Genomic DNA, 22,815 nt, shown 5'->3' on the forward strand with positions numbered 1-22,815 from the left:
ATTTGGTGGCTCCTTATTACCTGGCTCTACTCCTGCATTTAGCCACAATGAAAATTCAAGCTGAGTAAACTTCCTGTCCCTCCTGGAGCCTGATTTGTGAATGTTTTATGTTTTTCCTTTCAGTGTATGAAATGGTTAGAAATAATAACAGTAATATTGAACTGGGGCAAGTCATTGAAAATGTGGCACATAAAAGTGAAAGGGATACAAGGAGCACACAGCATAGCTATCCTGAGCCCTGCTTCCTTTGCCGTCTCCCGGTGTTCCTGGAAATGTCAGGCGCAAATGACAGGGTCACTGAGAAGAACTTCCTTGAGGAGCAATTCGATGGGGAAAATGTGATTTTAACACTGGTCCCAGTTACAGAAGAACAAGAGTATCCAATAGAAACAAGTGTTTCTTCAACTGCAGAAATCAAACAGGAAGTCTGCTTTCCTGAAATAAAACCTAATTGTAAAATACGACCCCTTCCCTTGCCGACCATTTTGCCTCCAATTAATAAGGTTTCTCGGGATACTTTGCGAAACTGGTGCCAACAACTTAATTTGAGTACTGATGGCCAGAAAATAGAGGTTTATTTGAGGCTACAGAAGCATGCATATCCCGGACAAAAATATGATATTCCTGAAACATCTCGGGAGGCCAGATTGAAGCCAGTTTCCAGGAAATGGAAGGCAGTGGCCAATGCAGCAGGGCTTCAGGAAAGTCATAATAAGGTTAAAAGAGAGGAAGAGACTAACATGATTGAAGTGGTAAATTCAGCTCAGGAGTCCATATTGGCATCTTGGGCAAGGATCGCTGCCAGAGCCAATCAGCGCAAGGCTGTGAATTCGTGTCCCATCCCTACTTCTGTGGAGGCCTTTTTGCTGCAAACCTCTGGTGTCAGGTGGTGTGTGGTCCATGGCTAATTTCTTTCTGCAGAAACAGCAGGCTGGGTTCGACTGCAGTTCCATGCAGGTCAGACTTGGGTCCCTGACACTCCCAAGAGGATGATTTCCCTCTTCCTGTTACCTGCCTGTATTTTTCCACCCTCAGGACTAGAAGATAATATGTTATGCCCTGAATGTGTAAAAAGGAATAAGAAGATGATGAAAGGATTAATTATAACAAGAGAGAAAAAGCCATGCACTGTAGGGAGACCAAAAGGTGCCACCTTAAGCAATGTTGAAATAATATTTTGATCTGAAGGCAATTGAGAAGAAACAGACAAAAAGTTTTCTGCTTTCCAACTATTGGCCCCAAAACAGGACATAAATTTGCAAATATTCCTCTTCCCTCCCAGGACAAGTGGTGGAGAGCCCATAGGTAAATCATCACACAGCCTGATGAATGCTGGGCTGGTTTCTGGCCATCTTTTCATTTTCAGTGTCTCCTGATCATTTGTGTCAGACTCAAGTATTAACTATATATATATATATATATATATATATATATATATATATATATATATATATATATATATGTTTTGTTTTGTTTTAAGCAGAGCTGCTAGATTTATGGGGAAACTGAGCAAACGAGTTCTTTTATGCTTCTCTTTAATATTAATTTTTTTGTGTGTGTACTAAGATTGAACCCAGGGACACTCTACCACTGGGCTATAACCCTAACTCCCTGCCTCTTTTTTGTGTTTATTTTTTGGTGCTGGGAATTTAACCACTGAATCACATCCCCAGCCCTTTTAATTTGAGACAAGTTCTTCCAAGGTTGCTTAGGGTCTCACTAAATTGCTGAGACTGCCCTTGATCTTGCAATCCTGTCTCAGCCTCCTCTAAGTAGCTGAGATATAGGTGTGCATTATCTCACCTGGCTTTAATATTAACATGTCCTATTAGTGTTGTACATACCTTAATTGATGAGTCAATATTGGTATATTATTAATTTTGGTGGTGGGTGGGGTACCAGGGATTGAACTCAGGAGCACTCAACCACAAAGCCATATCCCCAGCCCTATTTTTGTATTTTACTTAGAGACAGGGTCTCATGAGTTGCTTAGCACCTTGTTAAATTGCTGAGGCTGAGTTTGAACTTGAGATCCTCCTGCCTCTATCTCCAGAGCCACTGTGATTACAGGCATGTGCCACCAAGCCCAGCCTATTATTAATTATTAACTACCTATTATTACTAGTTATAATGAATTATTATCTTTATGTGACACTGAGGATCGAACCCAGGGCCTCACACGTGTAGTCAAGCACTCTAGGGCTGGGGATGTGGCTCAAGTGGTAGCGCGCTCGCCTGGCATGCGTGCTGCCCGGGTTTGATCCTCAGCACCATATACAAACAAAGATGTTGTGTCCGCCAAAAAACTAAAAAATAAATATTAAAATTCTCTCTCTCTCTCTCTCTAAAATAAATAAAGGCATTGTGTCCATCTTTAAAAAAAAAGTGAAAGGGATAAAATAACAATCATTTTACTAGAAATGTCCGGGCTGCAAGGCACTAGGTACAGGCAAACAGTTTCATCTCATGTTTTAGGGCTGTTTTCATGCAAACGTTGATGTGCTAATGTAGAAATTTATGACTAAAGTGACCCAGCAGGACAGTTCTTCCTCTTTGAAAATGTCTTTTAAAAATACCAAAGTGCATCAGAGTAACTAGAAAGCACAAGAACTATTTTCATGTCCAGCCTAGGAAGTGAGCCTTCCTTTTCTACAAACATGCCCGATACCTTCTCTCATCCCCAACAGATGATTCCAGGCATTGGGATTTTGACTAGATGGAGACTCTGAAGACATCTAAACACAGGATCAGAAGATGAGAGCCATGTGAATGAGTCACAAGCAAATAGGAAGAGAGCAGTCCTTAGTAATTTCCTCAGATGAGGTCTGTTTTCTTGAACTAGCTGGTTCTGGTACATGGGTGGTTTGGCCTGGTTTAAAACATCAAGAAAATAGCAGACACTGACTGTAAAGTTGTTCACCTTAAAATGATTAGGAAAGATGTAACTTATTTTGTGAATAGTAGTGATGAGCAGGAGGAAAGGAAATGGTTTACTTGTAGCCACACATGATGTGTTCCTACCTAATTCATTTTTTCTTCCATGGATTTGCGAGCAGACTAGCTGATCTGAGTCTCAACACTGATTCCTAACACCCTTACCCCAAGTTTCCACTTCAGATGGTGACAAACTTTATCATGTGCCTCAATTCATCCATCATTCATCAGTGTGGCTGGAGACATGGTGAACTGAACCTTATCTATGGGTTATTAGCTGTTTGATAAGGTAAGCAATGGATAAGTAGAAAAGAAAGAAAATGTAAAGGAAGAAACTTGTGGAATTTTACTGGGATTTTTGAAACAACTTGGAAGTAGGGAAGATTCCTAATTCTGGCAAAAACATAAATATGGAAATTCTTCTAAGATGCCAAAGCTTCCAGATAAGCATATTTACAGAGATAGAATAGGTTATGACCAGCATAGTGGGATAACCTATGCAGGTTAAGGGTGTGGGAAGCTCACTACCCTCTAGAATAGTTTTCGATTCACCAAGTAATGCTACAAGTTCCACATTTTGAGTTTTGTCCTTTTAAGGCAGTGCTAAAAAAAAAATGAAACCAGATAACAGTGATGATTTTTACCCCCCTCACAATTTTGCCAAGGACAAACCCTGCCTCTTTTTTGGTTATAAGCCAATTTTATTGAAACATTCTTATTCCTGAAGGAAAACTTACTGATGAACTGATATAATTTTCACATTTTGCAGGTCAAGAATTTAGTTGGAGGCAAAGAGGCAAAGCCAAGAGATCAAATGATGAGTTTGGGCTATTTAACAGAATAGAGAGAGAACCAACTCCAGAATAAGGGTATCCTGACATGCAACATATATATCTACTCTGATCCTTCTGCAAAGTTCTAATTCCATAGGACTGACTTTTGTAGCACAATAATGCATGAACAGACAGAAGATGATAGAACCTCAAATTCAGTGCAGTATTTGAATTATGCTCTCAGTTGGTTAATCATAGGATTAAGATCCCAGATGCTCAACTTGGGAGAAGCTGGATGCAGTAGGAAAAACACATAACAATGTCATATTTGAAAATTTTACAATTCTCTATTTTTGTACATCAGAAACTATAGAGAGAACAACTAGACTGGACTGACTCTTATCGGTTGTGGGAGTATGAAAAACTAGGTATTTTTGTTTAATTTTGTTTTGTTTCTCAGTGGAAATAAGAAAAAGAAGTGAATCCGCTTCCCTTCTCCTCACCCAAGGACATACTAGAATCTTCACTGGGGCATGTTTTAGGTTTTATAAATTGTGGACATGGGTTGAAAACATCATCTGAAGCCTACATCTGATACAGTTAATGTCATAGATAGAATGTTCTAAAAGTTTCACTTTATTTTTTTAATTTTTTTTAGTTGTAGATGGACATAATCTATTTTTATTTATTTATTTTTATGTGGTGCTGAGGGTCGAACCCAGGGCCTCACGCATGTGAGGCAAGCACTCTACCAAGTTTCACTGTATTAAACAAATGTTTAATCTATTGAGCTGACTCTACCTAAAAGGTATAGAGAGAAAGAGAACAACATAGGATAATTTCAAATCTCAGAAAATAACCAAAGCACTCTGTGTTCTCAGGGAGGCTCCACCATGTCATTTTTGTACGTAAAGGTCAACAGTAATTTTCTTGGTACCATGATGGAATAAAGCCTGACGTTCTCGCCATGGCCTTCAAGGTCGTCTATAATCTGGCTGTATGACTTTTCCTTACCAACCTCCTTCTTGCTTATTCTGCCCCAGACATACTGGCTTTCTATCTATCACTCAAATATTCCAAATTCCTACTCGTCTCAACCCTTTGCAATTTGGTGTGCCCTCTCCATCTTCCCCAGATCCTTGGATGACCTCTTTGTGTTCTTATTCAAGTATTGGCTTGAATAAACTTTTCTCAAAGAGGCCATTTCTGACCTGCTCATCTAAAATGGAATGCTTCAACCACTTCTCTGCTTTATTTTCCTCAAAGCTTTTAGCGCCATGTGGAATCGTTCATTTTTTTTAATGTTTTAATGTTTTTTATTGATTATTCTCCCAGTAAGCTTTATAGGAGCACGGATCTTATTTCTACTATCATTGCTATATCCCAAGTCCTAGCACAGTACCAGGCCCATAGTAGCCCCTCATTAAAAATTATTTGAGTAACTGATTCAATAGATCATTTAACATGTCAGAAATGCCCGCTCCTTGTTCACTGCTTTACATTTTTTTTTTTTTTTTTGGCCACTGTGACCAACAGACTTGACAAGAACAATGAGAAGAGGGAAAGTATTTGGTGCTCATGTTTTCAGAGGTCTCACTTCATAGGTGGATGGCTGTGTTGCTCTGGGCCCCAGGCAGTGCAGAACATCATGGTGGAAGAGTGTGGTGGAGGAAAACAGCTCAGAACATAGCACCAGGAAACAGAGGAGACTCTGCTCACCAGGGACAAAATATAAACCCAAATGCTCTCCCCAGTAACCTACCTCCTCCAACTACACTCACCTGCCTATAGTTAACACCCAGTCTATCCATATCAGTGGGTTAATGTACTGATTAGCTTAAGGTTCTCATAACCCAATCATTTCACCTCTGATTGTTCTTGCATTGCCACACACATGAGCTTTTGGGGGGACACCTTTTATCTGAATCACAATATTCATCCTTCCAGGGACACAAAATATATGGAACAAACCAGAGAGAACATAGGTCCAGGTATTTGTAGGAATCAGAAACATTTAATAATGAAAATCATAAAAGTCTGTCTGTTGGGCTGTACCCATATTCTTTAATCCCCACTAAAACCTTGTAGGATAGATATTTTTATTGTTCAGTCCATCTTAGAAAAGGGAGAACTGAACTAGAGGAAGTTAAGATTCTTGCTTACAGTTGCACAGTTAGTAGTTGGTGAAGCCCAGATTTGAACCCAGGCAGTCTGAGCACTTGAGAACTATTTTTACTCTTTATTTTCTCGTTTGTGATTCAGTTCCATACTCTATCAATGTCTCCTAATTTTAAAGGAAAAAATGAATCTGAGTTTATTTTTTTAAGAAATTTTAGAAAATATACTAATCCACTACAGATTGCAGGAAGCACCAGTCTTTTTCACTTTTTTTTTTTTTTTTTTGATGGTGGTACTGAGGTTTGAACTCAGGGCTTCACACATAAGCACACTATTTGAGAGTTTTATCATCCTTTTAGAGTTACCCAGACTGACCTCAAACATGCAATCCTCCTGCCTCAGCCTCCAGAGTATCTGGGGCTATCTGCATGTACCACCAGGCCAGATTTCTTTTCTACATCTTAATACCATAAAAACAAATATTTTATCACAGCTACCTAAATTCCAGGATCATCTTGGCTTTATTATGGAAAGAAAACATTCTTACTTGTTGTTTTTTGTTTGTTGTTTGTTTGTGGTACTGGAGATGGAATCCAGAGGAAGCAAGCACTCTCCCACTAAGCCATTCACCCAACCCCATGGCAAACATTTTGAGTTATATCTGTCACTCAACCTCATATTATGGTAATTCGCATCCGTATGTAAGACAAACTCCATTTGACTAAAGAAAGAAAATTTTCTGTAAAGAACCTAAGGAAGAAAGAAAAACAGAGCCTAGTTCTTGTTTCTAAAGTGCAGAGTCCTCCATTGGCAATGCAAGCCAAGAAACCAACTTCAAAGCATTCGGGAAAATCCTTGTTAATGAAGGGTATCTACTCTTCAGGCTTCCAGGCTGACTCAATACTGTTTTTCCCTTTCCTGGTAGATGTTATTTTCAGAGTGGAGAAAAGAATCAAAAAGTAAGCAATACATTTCTTTTTCTTATTTTAAAGACTGTTGGGTTGCTTGTGGTTATGAAACATCTCCCAATGGGAATCTTCAGCAAAGCTAACTGAAACAGCAAGTTGTACCTGGATGGCATGTGCACAAAACCCCATTGGAGGAGACTACTCCTCTAAGGGCTGAATTGAAGGCCTGGAAGATTGGATTTTCTGTTATCAGAGCAAATAAAATTAAATTTAAGCCTCCCAATACATTTAAAGAAAATTCTCCGACCATACATATTGTTCCTTTTTAAACAAACAATCCATATGAAATGTTTTATTATTGGAAAATAAATCAATAAATAGCTTGAGGCAACCAAAGTAGTGTGTGTGTGTGTGTGTGTGTGTGTGTGTGTGTGTTTATATAATTCCCCCTAGCTTTGAAACCTCTTTTTCTAAATAAATATAATTATTTTTAAAAATCAAATAGAAAAATCTCTAGTGTACTATTAAACACATGAATAAATCCAAAATAAATAACTGGAGGGGTGGCCTAATTGTATCTGATAGTTCATAGAATGAGATGCTGGCTGAAATTCATTTCTAAACAAGCTTTTATTAACCTCCAAACTCTGGTTAACCTAGTGGGAATCTCTTTTTAAGATGACTAAGCTAACATAGATGAAGTTCAGCTTGAAGGTAGTTACGAGTTTTTGGATATAGAGCTTTCTGTGTAAGTATTACTGACACATCTATCCCATCATGATGAAGTGCTCAGGCTAAGGGGGAATGCAGCTATGGTCCAAATGTGGAGGAAATATGTGGGAGGGAAAAGAAGGAAGAGGGTTCAAGGAGGCCAAGGAAGATAAAAGCAAAGAAGGAAGATGAGAAAAGAAAAGCCTTTGTTAGATGGTTCGATTTAGTTTGGACTTTTTTTTTTAATCTACAGAAGATAAATGGCCTTTGGATTTAGAATATTTCTGAAAGATAGTCTGTGCAAATGTTTGAGGCTTACAGGTGTAAGGAAACATACTACTCACTTTAGAAGACTAAATATATATATATATATATATATATATATATATATTCACATTTAAAATATTTTTGCCATCTTCCAAACAGTACTCAAGTATTCCTCAAGTGTTTGAGATTGTCCTTGGGTTTGCTAAGAGGCCATAGCCTTGGCCATAGCAAGTGACTGGAAATCTTTATAATTGATCCTGTCCTCATGCCTGAAGTTAATAAAGTTTCTGAATCTAGATCCAAGGAAAAACTACTACTATTAATACTTAAAACAAGTGTCTATAAATTGTGGGCCACAGACTATTAGACTTATAGGATGTTAATCAGTTTTCAGGGAGCAGGGAAAGCATGATCCATTACATTTGAGAAAATTAGGTTTCAACAAAATGCAAATCCAATCATATGCCCCTTCATGAAGCAGATATTTTATACCAAATTCCCCAAGCACTTTTTGTGAAGAAAAAAAAAAATCCAGGAGCCAGTGTTAGAAATACCAAGAAATCAAACATATGATAGAGAGTAGGTGAACAAGGCAAACTTCTGCAAAAGCATGCAGAACCCTGGCGGGGTGGGTGGGGAGCCGTCTGCCTGCTTTGCAGCTCTGCCCTTCACTCTGATTGGAGGAGCTCAGGGTTACAATCTACACAATTGGCTAATTTTAAAATAGGGGGGCAAAGGGAAGAGCTATAATTAAAATGGTTACAATTGGATCTAATTACAATTGGATCTAATCACCGCTAAATACTATACTATGAAAAAGGACATCGACTTTCTATTCCTCATAATCAGCATCCCATGAAATAGACTTTGAAACACGTTAGCCTGAGTAAATTCCTACTTCACCTCCCTCGCTCTTCTCTTTCATGACTACCACCCATGGCTACAAAAGTTTTACTTAAAGTTAAATGATTTTAGAAAAAGCAAAAACATACTTTCTAATTATTTTAACATTTGTATAACCTTCAGAATTCCAGGAGGAGCTGACAGGAAAAAAAATTAAAAAAAAAAAAAATACAGACCCTGGGAAGGCAGAATGACATAATGTCGAAATACACAAGCAATTACTTGCTGCATGTCCTTGAGTAGGGTCTGCTCAGCTGTGAGCCTAACTGCCCTGTTTAATGTGAGGGTGAGGGTGCAAAACTCCTAACACGGTATGAGGTTTAAATGAAATAGTGTATAAGAAGGCACCTTTCCTGGGTTGGAGGCCATGGCCTCCAGAGTTGACACTCCATTAAAGTAAGTTCTATCCCATTTTTCATTCCTCCCTTCTCCTGAAGCCCAAAGAAAACATTTCAGGAAATCTGATAAATAAACATCACCCTTTAGCTCAAAAAAAAAAAAAAAACCGGAAAATAAAAAACAAACACTTGGGAAACTCTCTTTGGCACTGAAGCCTGGGTGGAGATGATACACAGGTTTAATTCCCCTCACAGATGATGAAACTTCTAGGCTGTCCCTCCCCAGACTCTCTTCTGGAAAGGTCTTCTGTCAAAAAACACAGAAATCAATCTCAACCCAAAGGTCAATGTGTTTGTCACCTCCTGTCTAGACTATTGCAATGCTCCCAACCTGGATCTCCCACAGGGACTGTCCACTGACAGCAGATGACCCAGACGTGACAGCATACCTGATGGTTAGTCAGCCTGCAGCAAGAACAGCACACCCAGGCGGATTCTCAGCCTTGGCTGCTGTTTGACATAAAGTCCAATTTACAATCCAGGCTTTTGAATTAAATCACTAGGCAGTGATGAGCCCGGATGCTGGAAGACCTTTCCACTCCACACAGCCTGCTGATAACTAGTTGGATGTGGAAGTATTGGGACACAATATGGATATCTCTTCATTCAGGGATGTTTTCAATTCAAGTAACTGAACCCATGTGTGCTTTCCGTTAGTCATGTGGCTACGCCAGGGCCAAGAGGGGTCTGCATGCAGCCTTGCCTCTGCAGATCAGAGAATGGGGTCCAGGACCTCCTAAAGGATTGAAGAAGCATACTGAGAACAAAGAAGTTTTTTTCTTTTTTTAAGGGGAGAGGTAATTAAAATTAATATTCTTGTCTGAATTTGAGTCCCTTCCCCAGGTTATTATCTTGAACTGCTTAGAATTCAAAATATATTCCTGTCGACTAATCTAGAAGGTTTTTTTCCCACTAGAATCATATTATTGACATCCTCTATTGGCTCTTCTGATGAGCGATGCATCATTGGTCCCTGATGACCAATACTTTCAGTCTGTTCATTAAAAACTCACTTCAAGAAGCTGTGAGAAATTACAATTATGTAACACAACAGGAGGCGCTGGGCTTAGGCAGACAGCTTCAGTCAATGGGACAGAGTGGGTTTCTTTGAAAAGGTAGTTGGTCCTCCTCTGCTACCACCTTGACGGAGAATTAAACTAATCAACTTGCCATAAGTTGACCTTTGGAAGACAGAAAACTGAACTTCTTATCCCTCAAAAAAAATGTGTTTAATTTTATTTAGGATGAATTTGGTTTCTATCAGCAGATGAGAACGTATAAGTAAGAAAGCCCTGTAGAATCAGGAAGAGAAGACTAAAGAAGGGCAGAATGCCTTCTCCCAGAAATCCAGAAGTGTGTGTAGGTGTGTGTGCAAGGGAGAGACAGACAGACAGAGATTATGCCTCTATATTGGATTCCCCAGTCAGCCACCTTCTTCATCATCATGGACAACTGAAAAAATATGGAGTCATAACAGGAACTTGCACATTAGTGCCTAGATCCTATCCTCCCTCCACTCACAAATCACACAAGCTTAGAGTACACAGAGGTAATGACAGTGGGAATTTTAAAGAGCATTTCGTAAATAAATTGCGCTCCATTTCTAAGTTACTCACTACAGCTCCTTTGATTCAACACAGCTTTGGGGTATCCTTCCTTTGCATTTCTCTTCTTCTTCTTTTTTTTTTCATAAAATACCCTCCCTCCACTCAACACAAGATGGAGCCCTCCAGATAAGCATCTTTGAGACTAAGATTCTATCTGAATGCATGCAGTCCCCATGGAATCGCCCAAATTGACTTGTAAGGATTCTGGGCACACAGTTTTTTCTGTATCAGGATAATAGGAACTTGCACATTAGTGCCTAGATTTTCTTTTGCTTTCTTGTTTCTTCCCCAAGAAAACTCAAGGGGGTTAGAGTTTGTCATAGGTCTTTTTCCAAACAGTCTATCATTCTTGATGTATCACCCAACCCTTTCCGAAAATGGCATAAACTCCAGCCAGATTCTTCCAAGAAGGAGATTATGTCACTCCTTAATCCTATGCTGCCTCCTAAATAACCCAAACAAGTTTTCTTCCCATTGAGGGAAGACACATGTAGGATCTGGGTTTCTAAGTTTAATTCCTCATTGGTTCATCACAAGAACAAACAATAGTGATCTTTTTTTACTGGATGAAAATTTCATACTAAGTGGCACCTTCTCATTGGAGTCCACATTTTCTGAACATTCTCTGTTCGATATTTCTGTATTTTTCAACATTCCCTTCCCCTGTAGGTCTTATTCCTGATTTCTGGATAATTCTGAGGTAGGGTGCTTGCAACATTGACATTGAAAAGAATGGAAGAGAAGAAAGAAAGAGTAACAATCCAGTTGGTCAATCATCTTAAGTGACTAAATATGAGGTTAGGCTGTGCAAGCAAGGACAAATTGTATAAATGCCATAAATAGTCCTAGATCTCCACCCTCTGGTGTCTTACAGTTGGTTAAGCCTTCAGGGCAAAAAGAAGAATTTGTTCTTTCCTAAGAAATTAAATTTGCAAAAATCTTTTCCTTCTTCTCTTTATTTATTTGAGTATGTGTGTGTTCATGCACACATGTGGACGTGGGTGTGTGTTGGTTTTTCTTGAGATTTAAAAATTATGAGACATAAATTGCCAAAGTTATAGTACCATAAAATTGTAATGTCGAGCACTTAGAACTACACAGAGACTTCCATACTCAAATAAGAAAACATCTTTATCAAAAGACTCAAGATAAAACTGATAGAAGTTTTAGATGAACTAGAGTATAAACATTAGGGAGAAAACTACATAAACATAAACAGTATAATTTTGTAGCATTAGGATTGAATAATGGAACCATATCAAGAGGAACTCTCAAGTGGACAAAGAGAAAGACTGCGTTAAGTAGATCATTGTTTATGTGGGATATAAACAAGATAATTCTGGCATTTTTTTCAGTGTAATTTATTATGTTAAAACATTAAGCAATCCAACAAACATATTTGAGTACCTGCTATATATAAAACCCTAAATAAAGTATTGTGAGGAACACACACTCAAAAACTGAATGAACCATGCTTCCTAGATACAGGGAAACTGATATACAGGTCAAGTATGAACTAAAATATACTGATATTACAAACTTTTATATACATCTTCTCATTTAATATTCAAAATAACCTTACGATTTTTGTGGAAGTGTTTGTTCTTCTTGAATGAAAGAAAAATTGAAAGAAAAAAAGAGGCTAAATGATTACTTCTATATGTACCAAAACCACACAGAAGTAATAAAAGACAGAACTCAGACTCAACCCTTGGTTATCTGACACCAAATCTGCTACAACTCATCACCTCTACAAGTCACAGTAAAATGGAACAAGTACCAAAGGTAGGGGTGGGAGGTATATGCAGTGTTATTGGCATTCCTTCTTGCTGAGGAGAATAGAAAAAAAATTTCATAAAACACACTGCTTAAGCCCCAGTGATTTGGTTAAGAACTTAATCAGGCTTTATAAGTAACTGGATGTGTAATGATTGAGGCAGCCATTAATAAATGTGTGGTCAAATGCAGAGTTATTACTTATTTCAAGTCAAGCCAAGTGTCTGGACAGTATTAACTACTATTGGCAGAAAACCCCTCAAATCTGAAAACCTAATATCATGGATTTTATTTTTTCATTCATTTGATTCTAGATAATACTGGCAAAGGAAGAGGAACTCCATGTAGTCATTCAGGGACCTAGGACGATGGAAGTTCTTTAGTCTTGGATTCCAAGATCATCGTAATATTGATGCCAACTGGCACTTGGGTGGGAACAAGAGAGAAAAATGGAAACTTTAATGAAAGGGTTCTAGAAATCAAGCCAAAGAATTGTGTATATCACTTTTTCCCACAATTCAGTCACATGACCATAATTTAACTGTAAGAGAGGCTTGAAAACATGGAAATTATTTAGTCCAAAAACATAACAAAATAATTTCGTTGAACAAATAACATTGGCCTTCATTTCACAAATTTCAAAGACACGGTACAAGTCAGAGGATAAACAAAAAGAACCATAGTTCTCTATAAAAACACAAACTAATATTGCCATTATGGGAGGAAGAAATCATCTATTATCTTAGGACAATTGACAAAATTAATCTCCTCTTCCCCTTTTTAGGGACCACACTGCATCTGAGAATCTTTCCTGTTAAAACTTGAGGGTGTGGGTATGTGTGCATGGCATTCAATGTTGGACTACCTTGCTAAGGCTTTTTTCCATTATTTCTTCAATGATAAGTGTTATTTCTATCTTCAAAACCCAGACTTAGGAAATGCACCATTAGGAAGCACTGCATCCCACAGAGTCTGATGGTGTCAGAAGATGGAACCTAGGAAAGAGGAAACAAAGTTCCAGTGGAAAAGTCTTTCACAAAAGAAGACTGGAGATTTATACCTTACAGGAGAATTTCCTGGAAGAAAGTCAAGGACCTGGATACAAAAGAGAAAGCTTAGGAGTCAAATTAGTGAATTACCTTCTTGGGTGATTTTTTTTCTTCACTATGAAAAAAGTTATATTTAATAAAATGCCATTTTATTTTATTTATTTATTTATTCATTCATTCATTTTGAATTTTCAGGAAGCAGTTTTATTGACTGCAGGTTTCAGAGAGGGCTGTTGCCTCAAATTCTCTGAACAAAAATTTTGGAAATTCTTTGAACTCTGTACCCAATGAATGGAGGGGTTTGGAGATTTACATGACAAGTACTCTCTGTTCCATCCCCTAGACCCAGACACAGGTTTCACAAGTTTTTGTTTTTGTTTTAATCAAGAAAATGGAGATAATATCTTTCTGTACAACAAGCCTTCAGACTAACTCTACCACACCTTTTGTGTGCAAACCTGGCATTTACAAGAAAGAGGAAACTACCAACCACAATAACCTCTGCAGACATCCTTCTGATCTAACAAGAGGAGAAGCTGAATTATGGCAAAGGTCTTTTGGGTAGAGGGTCTCTGGCCTGCTTCAGTTCCATCCAGAAAATGCCATTTTAAAGCCTTTTGTATAAACCCTTTATGTTTTTCAATCCTTTTATAAAGTCTTAAAATCATGCAAGGTAAAAAGACAAATCAGAGAAGATATCACAAAGAGACAAATGTTCTGCCCACTGGATGACCCAGTCTATATCCATCTGTCTTCAGAGTCCTTCAAATGGAGTCAAAACCCTCACCCACAGAAAGCTTGCTCCATGAAAGCCTTCCTAAAGTGAGGAATGACCCTCAATTGAGTGTATGATACTGGGATCATCCATTAGAGGAGCAGTGGTCAATCAGAGGACTCAAGGTCAGCCACTACACACTCTCCCCACCTCTGACTGCTTAGACAACCCGTAACCAGGGGGACACTGGGTCAACTTTTGATATAAAGGGAATTACAAATTTTAGTAAGAGGTCAAATTTAGAGATCAGGATTTAGAAATCTCTAACCTCATTAAGACAAAGCTTAGAGTGTAAAGGAGATACTGATGGAGACCAGTGGATACTGCTGGTGCACTGCCCAGGATTCCTCAGGTCCTAGCCACAAAAGCCCTACAGCTTTGATTTTCTTCAGACACCTGACTCGAGGTTATTGGAACTACTTTCTCCGTAGGCTTTAAGATCTGAAAGTACCTAGGAGGGTATGATCCCCACCCTCCCCGCCCAGAGTGGTCCATTAGCCAATGACTGCCTGTGTGGGAGCATGGAAGTGTATTTTGGCAGTTTTCCTGCAAGATCAACTGGAAGCTGAGGCTCAACCCTTCCACCCCTGCTTGGTTTGCTCCTTCTCCATCCTGCCGCCCCAACTTGCTGCCTGGTCTTTATCGGTCATGCTCCCTTAACAGATCCCGAGTATCTGAATTCTCATTTCTAGTTTTGCTTCTAAGGGAACACAAGAAACTCACATCATGGGTACCACCACTGCCACCTCCCCAAAGGGTAATAGGCATGAATATAAGGTTTTACATTTATCGAGAAAGATAAGCACTAAAAGAAGGTGACTGAATTTAATAACTAAGAGATTACTTTTGATTCTAATTTCCCCACTTGTCATACAAAATCCACAAGGGAACAGGGACTAACCTATGCAAATGACTGTGTCCTGAGGACTGTCACTGTCATCAACTGGTAAACATCCTTCCCTAGAAATCGCATGTCCCCACATTGCTGATGAAGCCATAAACAAAAAGTAGAAGGTGAAGCTATGTTAAAGTTCTTACATGAAGAACAGGAGAAATTCAGTGACTTCAAAGAACCTAAATCAAAAACATACTAACTCCATATCAGATGGTATCACAACTAAATTCACATGACAGAAAGTACATGGAATTTCTTATTTTGGTTTTTGGTACTAGGGATTGAATCCAGGGGCACTTAACCACTGGACCACATTCACAGACTTTTTTTATGTTTTATTTAGAAACAGGGTTTCACTGAGCTGCTTAGGGCCTCACTGACTTGCTGAAGCTAGCTTTGAACACATGATCCTCCTGCCTCAGCCTCCTGCCAGTCACTGGGATAATAGGCGTGCACCACCACACCTAACTTACATGGAATTTCCATTTATCCATAGCACTATAGATAGATTCAAACAGAATAATCAAAGGTTTGGAACTGAAAGTGATCTCAAAGAAATCTCCACTTTATATGTATAACTTATTACAAAATTGCATAACAATAAATACCTGGATAAATGCTGAATTACCATTCAAGTTCAAGTTCATTGACTCCCTGGCTGATGATCTTCCCATACATCATACTTCCGCATTAGTATTGGTAGTAAGAGTATTAGTATTACCATGTGTCATGCACTTGGCTAAGTTCTTTATAGTCAGAGACTTGTTTAATATTCTCAGTGACCTTTATACAGTGGAGGGGGTAGAGAGAGAGGAGGGGAGGGGAGGGGAGAGGTGGGGAGGGGGGAGGGTGGAGGATGGGAAAGGCAGCGGAGCACAACAGACACTAGTATGGCAATATGTAAATCAATGGATTTGTAACTGATGTGATTCTGCAATCTGTGTATGGGGTGAAGGTGGGAGTTCATAACCCACTTGAATCAAAGTGTGGAATATGATATGTCAAGAAATTTGTAATGTTTTGAACAACCAACAATAAAAAATTAAAAAAAAAAGATGGATGCCTTTATTCTCATTTTACAGAAGAATAAAGGAGATTAGAAGAGATGAACTTAATCAACGTTGCATCCTTCACTGTCACACATTGAGAACCCCAAAGACCAAACAAGAATCAAAAGAAAGTTCAGGCTTTTCTCACCAGGCAAAAAAAACCTGCTGTCTTTCATGGATTGATAGGCAGAAAAACCTAACTCCTTTGACTTAAACTCTAATTACCAGACCATGTCTTAGAATAATTATAGAACTGCATAGCCTTGTCGTCTTCCATTATCCCCTTGTGTTTCCAAGAGTTCGATGATAAGTTCAATCTGAATTCGAGTCACTTTTTTAAGCAGAAGAAAATGTAGGAATTTTACTTGTATTATGCAACTTTGGGGACAATCCTTTTCTTCTATTTTGTGAAGACATAATCAATAGCTTCTTGATCATTTTATTATAGGAAACGTCTATCAAATAGGGTCATCTTAACAGCATTTAGCAGCATTTATGCAAAGATAGAGATCACTGTAGCCTAGGACAGAGGGAAAGACCACTGGAGAAAGGGCTAAGAAGCGTCAATATGCATCCCCACAAAGGGAGAGGCCAACTGTGGAAATATGGGCTTCTGCATTCATTAAAGATGCCTCCTCTAGGAGTACTGCCTCCAAGAATGTCACCGTGCTCAGAGGAAACCATTGCTCCTCCTTACTGAAAACCCTGTTTTGAAATGTCTTTGAAAGATGTACAGTTGTGAGTGGTGAGTTATTTACCAGAAGAAAGTCTGGTTCCTTCTCTAAAATAAAATAGTACTAGTTTTTGCTTTTTGCTGTGAGTGAGACTATGGGAAAGGAGCTGCATTGCTTTCCTAGACTCAGTGTTGCCATCTATTTGAGACAATCAACAATGCCTGGAAGTAGGAGATAATGCCTACAAACATGATTTTGAAACTGTAAAATTGTTTGTTCAGATAAGATAGCAATGGAGACTCAATGTTGGCCATTGTAAATGGGGCAAAGTATCCTTCTTCATTCATTATAGCTGGAGGAGAGGTTGTGGTGACATTGACCATTTCTAAGTTTTTTCCTTCCCAGAAATATAAGCATCTCATTCAAAAGTTGCTCAATACACTCATCATTATAAAAGATACCACCAACAGAAAACACCAGTGACACTGGGTCGTTTTCCTTAATTTCCTATTTTTTTTATTGAGAAAGATCATTTTGAGCCTTTGACCCTCAGGCAAAAATAAAACCTCCAAGTATGAAAACCCACAGACTTCAGTTTTCTGTGAATGGTTAAATATGCACAATGATGAACTTATGGCCAAGGATGAGAGTCTACTTCTTTGATAAGGGACCTAACTATAATTTGCAAACATGTGGCTCTGACCTCCCAGAGCCAATTGGTGGAGGCTTGAAGCATCGTGTGTGGGCCAGCTGTGGAATCTGGCTTAGCTCTGACTTGAAGCCACCTCCCCTCTCTAAAAATTCTTCAAATACTAGAAGAGTCATGTGGACATAGAGTGTACTGGGGGAGGAGGTGTGGGAAGCTGCTAACAAAAGACAACAGATGAGCCCAAGAAACTTTCACAGGCTGTTGGGGAACATTCCACGTGTGAGGTTTGAAGGCTGTTGTTCCACAGTCCTCTGGTGATAATAATAGCTTATTGGAAGGCATGAGATTTTTAAATAAATTTCATTTCTGAAGAAAGAAGTGTGTATGCTCTTTAGGAAGAGGCCTTGTAAATCAGATCACTCGAAGGGCTCTTAGTGAAAGCATTTAAGCTGGTTGCTTGGACTAGACTATGCACCTTCAAACATGAGCAATGTAAATATGCTCACAACTTACAACAAAATCCAGGAGCTTCCCGAGAACCTGTAGCTCATATGTGCCCACCTATTTTGGAAATGTTCAGCTGAACTTTTCTGAAATGTCTATTTCACATTCACAATCCCAGGCCAAGGTAAAATCAACACATAGAATCGTTGATATGGTCAATCTTTGTCAACTTCTGAGTTTGGGGCTTGGGGGTGTGGCTGCATTATAGAGTTCTGTCACAGAATAAACCCATATTCTAATCTCAAAATCTGTGGCTCAGTTTTCCTATTAAGGAAATATTTGCCTTAAAACAAATCCTATGCTATGCAATTCCATTTTATTAATATTGTTGATTTCATGACAGAACATTAAAATTTTTTGCTCATGGGGTATATTATGCATTTGCTCTGTGTTTCTGGAGAGAGCATATTCCCAAAATGAAAAAGGTTTTAAATAGAAAACCAGAGGGCTGAATTTCTTGAAAAAATATGCCTGTGATCTTTTTATGTATTTGCCCTATTGGATCTTATCTAAATTCATTAGTTGAATTGAAGTGGCAAAACATCATCTTAACTTTCCTTTAAGCATTATTCACAGAAGATAAAATAAATTATTTTAAAATAAAAACTCTCAGGACAAATAGTCCATAATCCTTCTTAGAGTTTGATAAAACTTGCACTGTCTGAATTATCCTGTTTCTCTTTCATCCAGAAATATCTCTTGCAGGACGATCTTAATCTGCTCACAGTAGCAGATTTAACCTTGTATAAATCAGTTAACAGTCCAACCTGTTTTCTCATCTATGTAATCAAAAAGAATTCTAAAGTTCTCTCCTAGTCCTAAATGTTCTGGAATAATATGATCTCATAATCCAAAAACATTCAATAAAATTGTTTTCATATCATTTGTATTTAATTCTATATTGTGCTATAGTAAATAATTTATGTTGTTCTAGAGGACTAGAAAAATCAATGGAGCGCTTACCTCCTAATTCAAATCCCAAATCTACAAGTATAGGGAAAAGTAATACCATCTTTAAAACTTCATACCTTAGTATAATTGGTTATATGTGGAAAGCAATAAAAAGAAAAATTACAATATTATCTCAAGTCTAGAGAATGACAAATTGATGGAGAAGTGGTATTTGAATAAGCATGCTAGCTCTAGAGGAATTAATCTAGGATAAGGGAAGTACTGAGCATCTACTATGTTGCAGAAGGTATATTACAGGATTTTTTTTCTCCGCACATATTATCTTAACAATTCTCCAGGGCAAGTGTTTTCATCTTCATTTTTAAAGATGAGATAACCAGTACTGGAGACATTGTGATATCTGCTGCTACAAATTATTCTAGCAGATACATTCAATTATGAAATTGAAAGATAAAAGATCCTTTTGGCTACAACAGAATATCTGGTTGATAATGAATTAACCAAATAGTATTTTATGTTTCCTAAATAATAAACACCTGGCATTAAATAATTCAAGGATTTGTTCAGAAACTCCATGCTGGGTCCACTTCTCTATGATATTCTTACCACCTAACAGTCACGATCACAAGGTGGTAGCAGGTCTAGGTTAGCTGGAAGTACAATAAAAATGAAAGATTCATCTTTGGGTGAGTGTGTGTGTATATGTATGAAAGATGTCTAAATTTGATAGAGTGAATTGTCTAACATTACAAAAACTTAGATGTTTCTGGAGAAAAATTCACCAATTATCTCATAGTCTTATTTTGCCCAGAAAGTCAACTCTTGTTATGGTGTAGATATTAGGTGTCCCCAAAAAACTCATGCATGAGACTATGCAAGAATACTAAGAGGTGAAATGATTGCATTATAAGAGCCTTAACCCAATCAGTGAACAAATCCCCTGACAGGGATGACCCAGTGGTAAGTAAAACAGGTAGGGACTGGCTGGAGGAGGGGGACACTGTGGGCATGACTTTGGTGTATATATTTTGTATCTGGTGAGTGGAATCTCTCTTTTTCTTAATCATGTCATGAGCCTCTTTCTTCCACCACACTCTTTTGCCGCGATATTCTGCCTCACCTTAAGCCCTGAAGAATGGAGCCAGCTGTCTATGGACTGAGACCTCTGAAACTGTGAGCCCCAAAAGAAATTTTCCCTCCTTAAAATCATTCTTGTCAGGTCTTTTGGTGACAGTAGTGAAAAATCTGACTAAAACAACTCTGAAAGTCAAAACTCACCCAAGTCAGAATGGCAATTATCAAGAAGACAGACAACAATAAATGTTGGCAAGGATGTGGGGGAAAAGGCATACATTGCTGGTGGTAATGCAAATTGGTGCAACAATTATGGAAAGAGATATGGAAATTCCTCAGAAAACTTGGAATGGAACCACCATTTGACCCAGCTATATCCAAAGGACTTAAAATCAGCATATTACACTGACACAGTCACATCAATGTTTATAGCAGCTCAACTCATAGTAGCTAAACAATGAAACCAATCTAGGTGCCCCTTCAAGAGATAAATGGATAAAGAAAATATGATATAGATAGATAGATGGATAGATATAGATAGATGGATATAGATATAGATATGAAGAATGAAATTATGACATTTGCTGGTAAATGGATGGAGCTGGAGAATATCATGCCAAGGAAAATAAGTCAATCCCCAAAAAACAAAGGCTGAATGTTTTCTCTGATATGCTGATGCTAATTCACAATACGGGGGGTCTAGGGAAGAATAGAATTACTTTAGGTAGAGGGGAGTAAAGGGAGGGGAGGTGATATGGGGTAGGAAGGAAAACGGAATGAATCTGACATTATTACCCTACGTACATATTAACTGTAAGACTGGTAGGATTCTATATCATGTACAACCAGAAGAATGAGAAATTACACTCCCTCTATATCTGATGTATCAAAGTGCATTCTAATGTTGTGTATAAGTAATTAGAACAAATGACAAATAAATTTTAAAAAGTAGGTACAGGATCACTTGGAAATACAACCACTATGGGATGACCCATTTTGAAGCACAAATAAGCTACATATATTCAGTAAAGAACACCTAGGGCAAAAACAAGATTCTCCTATTCCCAAGAAAAATTTATTTGAAGAAACAAATGTAGTATTGACATGATGAGTCCCCCTTTAGTGCTGAACAGATGGAATTTGCACCCACCTACATTGGTAATAAATGTGAATTCTATGAATTTCTGTTCATGGTTAGAAGCAACATAATTTTGCAACCGCGTACCTCATCACTCATGACTTGTCCTAACTCTACTAAGGCTCTGGTGTTCCTTTTGCACAAGGTGGTTATGAGGCAATAGAATCGGGGACACAAACTCCAGGATCCTGTAACTCTAAGTCCCACCCTTTCATGGCAGGACACTGTTTTCCATCTGTAGCAAACAATGGCTTTACTAGGATATATATATATATATATATATATATATATATATATATATGTATATATATATATTTAAGAAGCAGCTATGTATCTTTCTCCAAGATCTTCTTTCTTTTAATCTTCTTCACCATGTCTTCTCTTTTATCAAAATTTCCTCTTTACCTTCTGTACCTTGTCTGTTACTTCTCTCTTTTATTCTAAAATTTTCCTCTCCAGCTTATACTATCTATTTTAGGAGTTATAGACATATCTGACCTCTGGGGTAGATATGCTCCTTTACATTCTGCTTCAGTAGTTTCCAGATGTCCCTGAGAATTCATATTCCCAGGAGGTTTGTGGAATTATGCTGCTGCATTCCCTCCCAGCCCTCTACCTCACATGGCTCTGGCAGATGAGGCAGAGCTGCTCATAGCATAGAGTTAGAAAACAGGATTTGGTGTGCAAGAGGGCAATTTCAAATATTAAATCTCATAGAGTCATTGTCTGCTTTTAGATGGGAAAGAGAGCAATGAAAATTATATTTATATATAACTATATATATATATATATGAAAAACAATCATCTTTAGTTTCTGCTTACCTTTCAGATGTCTAAAATTTTCATAAAATTCTTCCTCTGAAGCACTGAGAGAGACCTATAATACATAACCTGCAGTTGATAACAGTGCCATTACTCCCAGATCATGACCTTGCAGATAGCATATAGAAATACCAATAGCATCAATTTAGTAGTGTGCACCATGGTAAATAAAGAACAGATAATGGCATGCAAGGACTGGAAATTAGGGTAGGAAACAAAGCGGAGAGCTCTTTCTCAGGGATGAATGTATGCCTGAGTAAAACTGCAGCCTAGTTGGTTAGACTTGGGCTCTGTGCTCATTTCCCCCAGGTAAGAGACTTCTGCTACCCATGATGTCTTCATAGGCTGCAGAGCAAGGGCTTCCCACCCTCACCAGCAGCCAGGTTCCATGGCACACACAGATTTTCTTGAGAAGCAGGTAGAAAGGGAGGGAGTCTAGTCAGACCTAACACTATTGGAGGGCTCTTCTACAAATTGCATTCAGTCACTAGGTCTGAGCCCCCCTCTGTAAAATGAGACAGTTCTAAGATTAGAACATAACTGATGTCACTTCTGACCCCCAAATACTGAAGCACAGCATTATATGTTCTGAACCTGAACCGACCACCCACAGAGTGGGGAGAGGAAAGAATGGGTTCTATCTCTCATTTTCATGTGTCTGTTCTTCTGACCTACTGTGACAATTTTTCTGAATGTCATTTTAGCACTTGCATAATAATTACCTATATATGTGCCAGCACAGGCTTTTCTTCTCCTTTTGTCCTCCTTTTTTGTTTCCCTGCTCTCCCCATCATTCACCGACATTCTTACCCTTTCCTCAAAATTGCCATTGATCAGAATGAGGAAGGCAAAAAGAGCACTGAGTTATGAAAATGTAAA

General features: G+C 38.3%; 1 pseudogene; it reads left to right on the plus strand.

Annotated features, from left to right (window-relative positions):
- Positions 1–272: 272 nt before the first annotated feature.
- Positions 273–1,181, plus strand: LOC124102976 (developmental pluripotency-associated protein 2-like; annotated as a pseudogene).
- The last annotated feature ends 21,634 nt before the right edge of the window (positions 1,182–22,815 follow it).

The sequence above is a fragment of the Marmota monax genome, unplaced genomic scaffold (genome assembly GCF_021218885.2).
Source record: "Marmota monax isolate L192 unplaced genomic scaffold, Marmota_monax_Labrador192_F-V1.1 WCK01_AAM20220418_F8-fsc00059, whole genome shotgun sequence".
Classification (NCBI taxonomy): Eukaryota; Metazoa; Chordata; class Mammalia; order Rodentia; family Sciuridae; genus Marmota; species Marmota monax.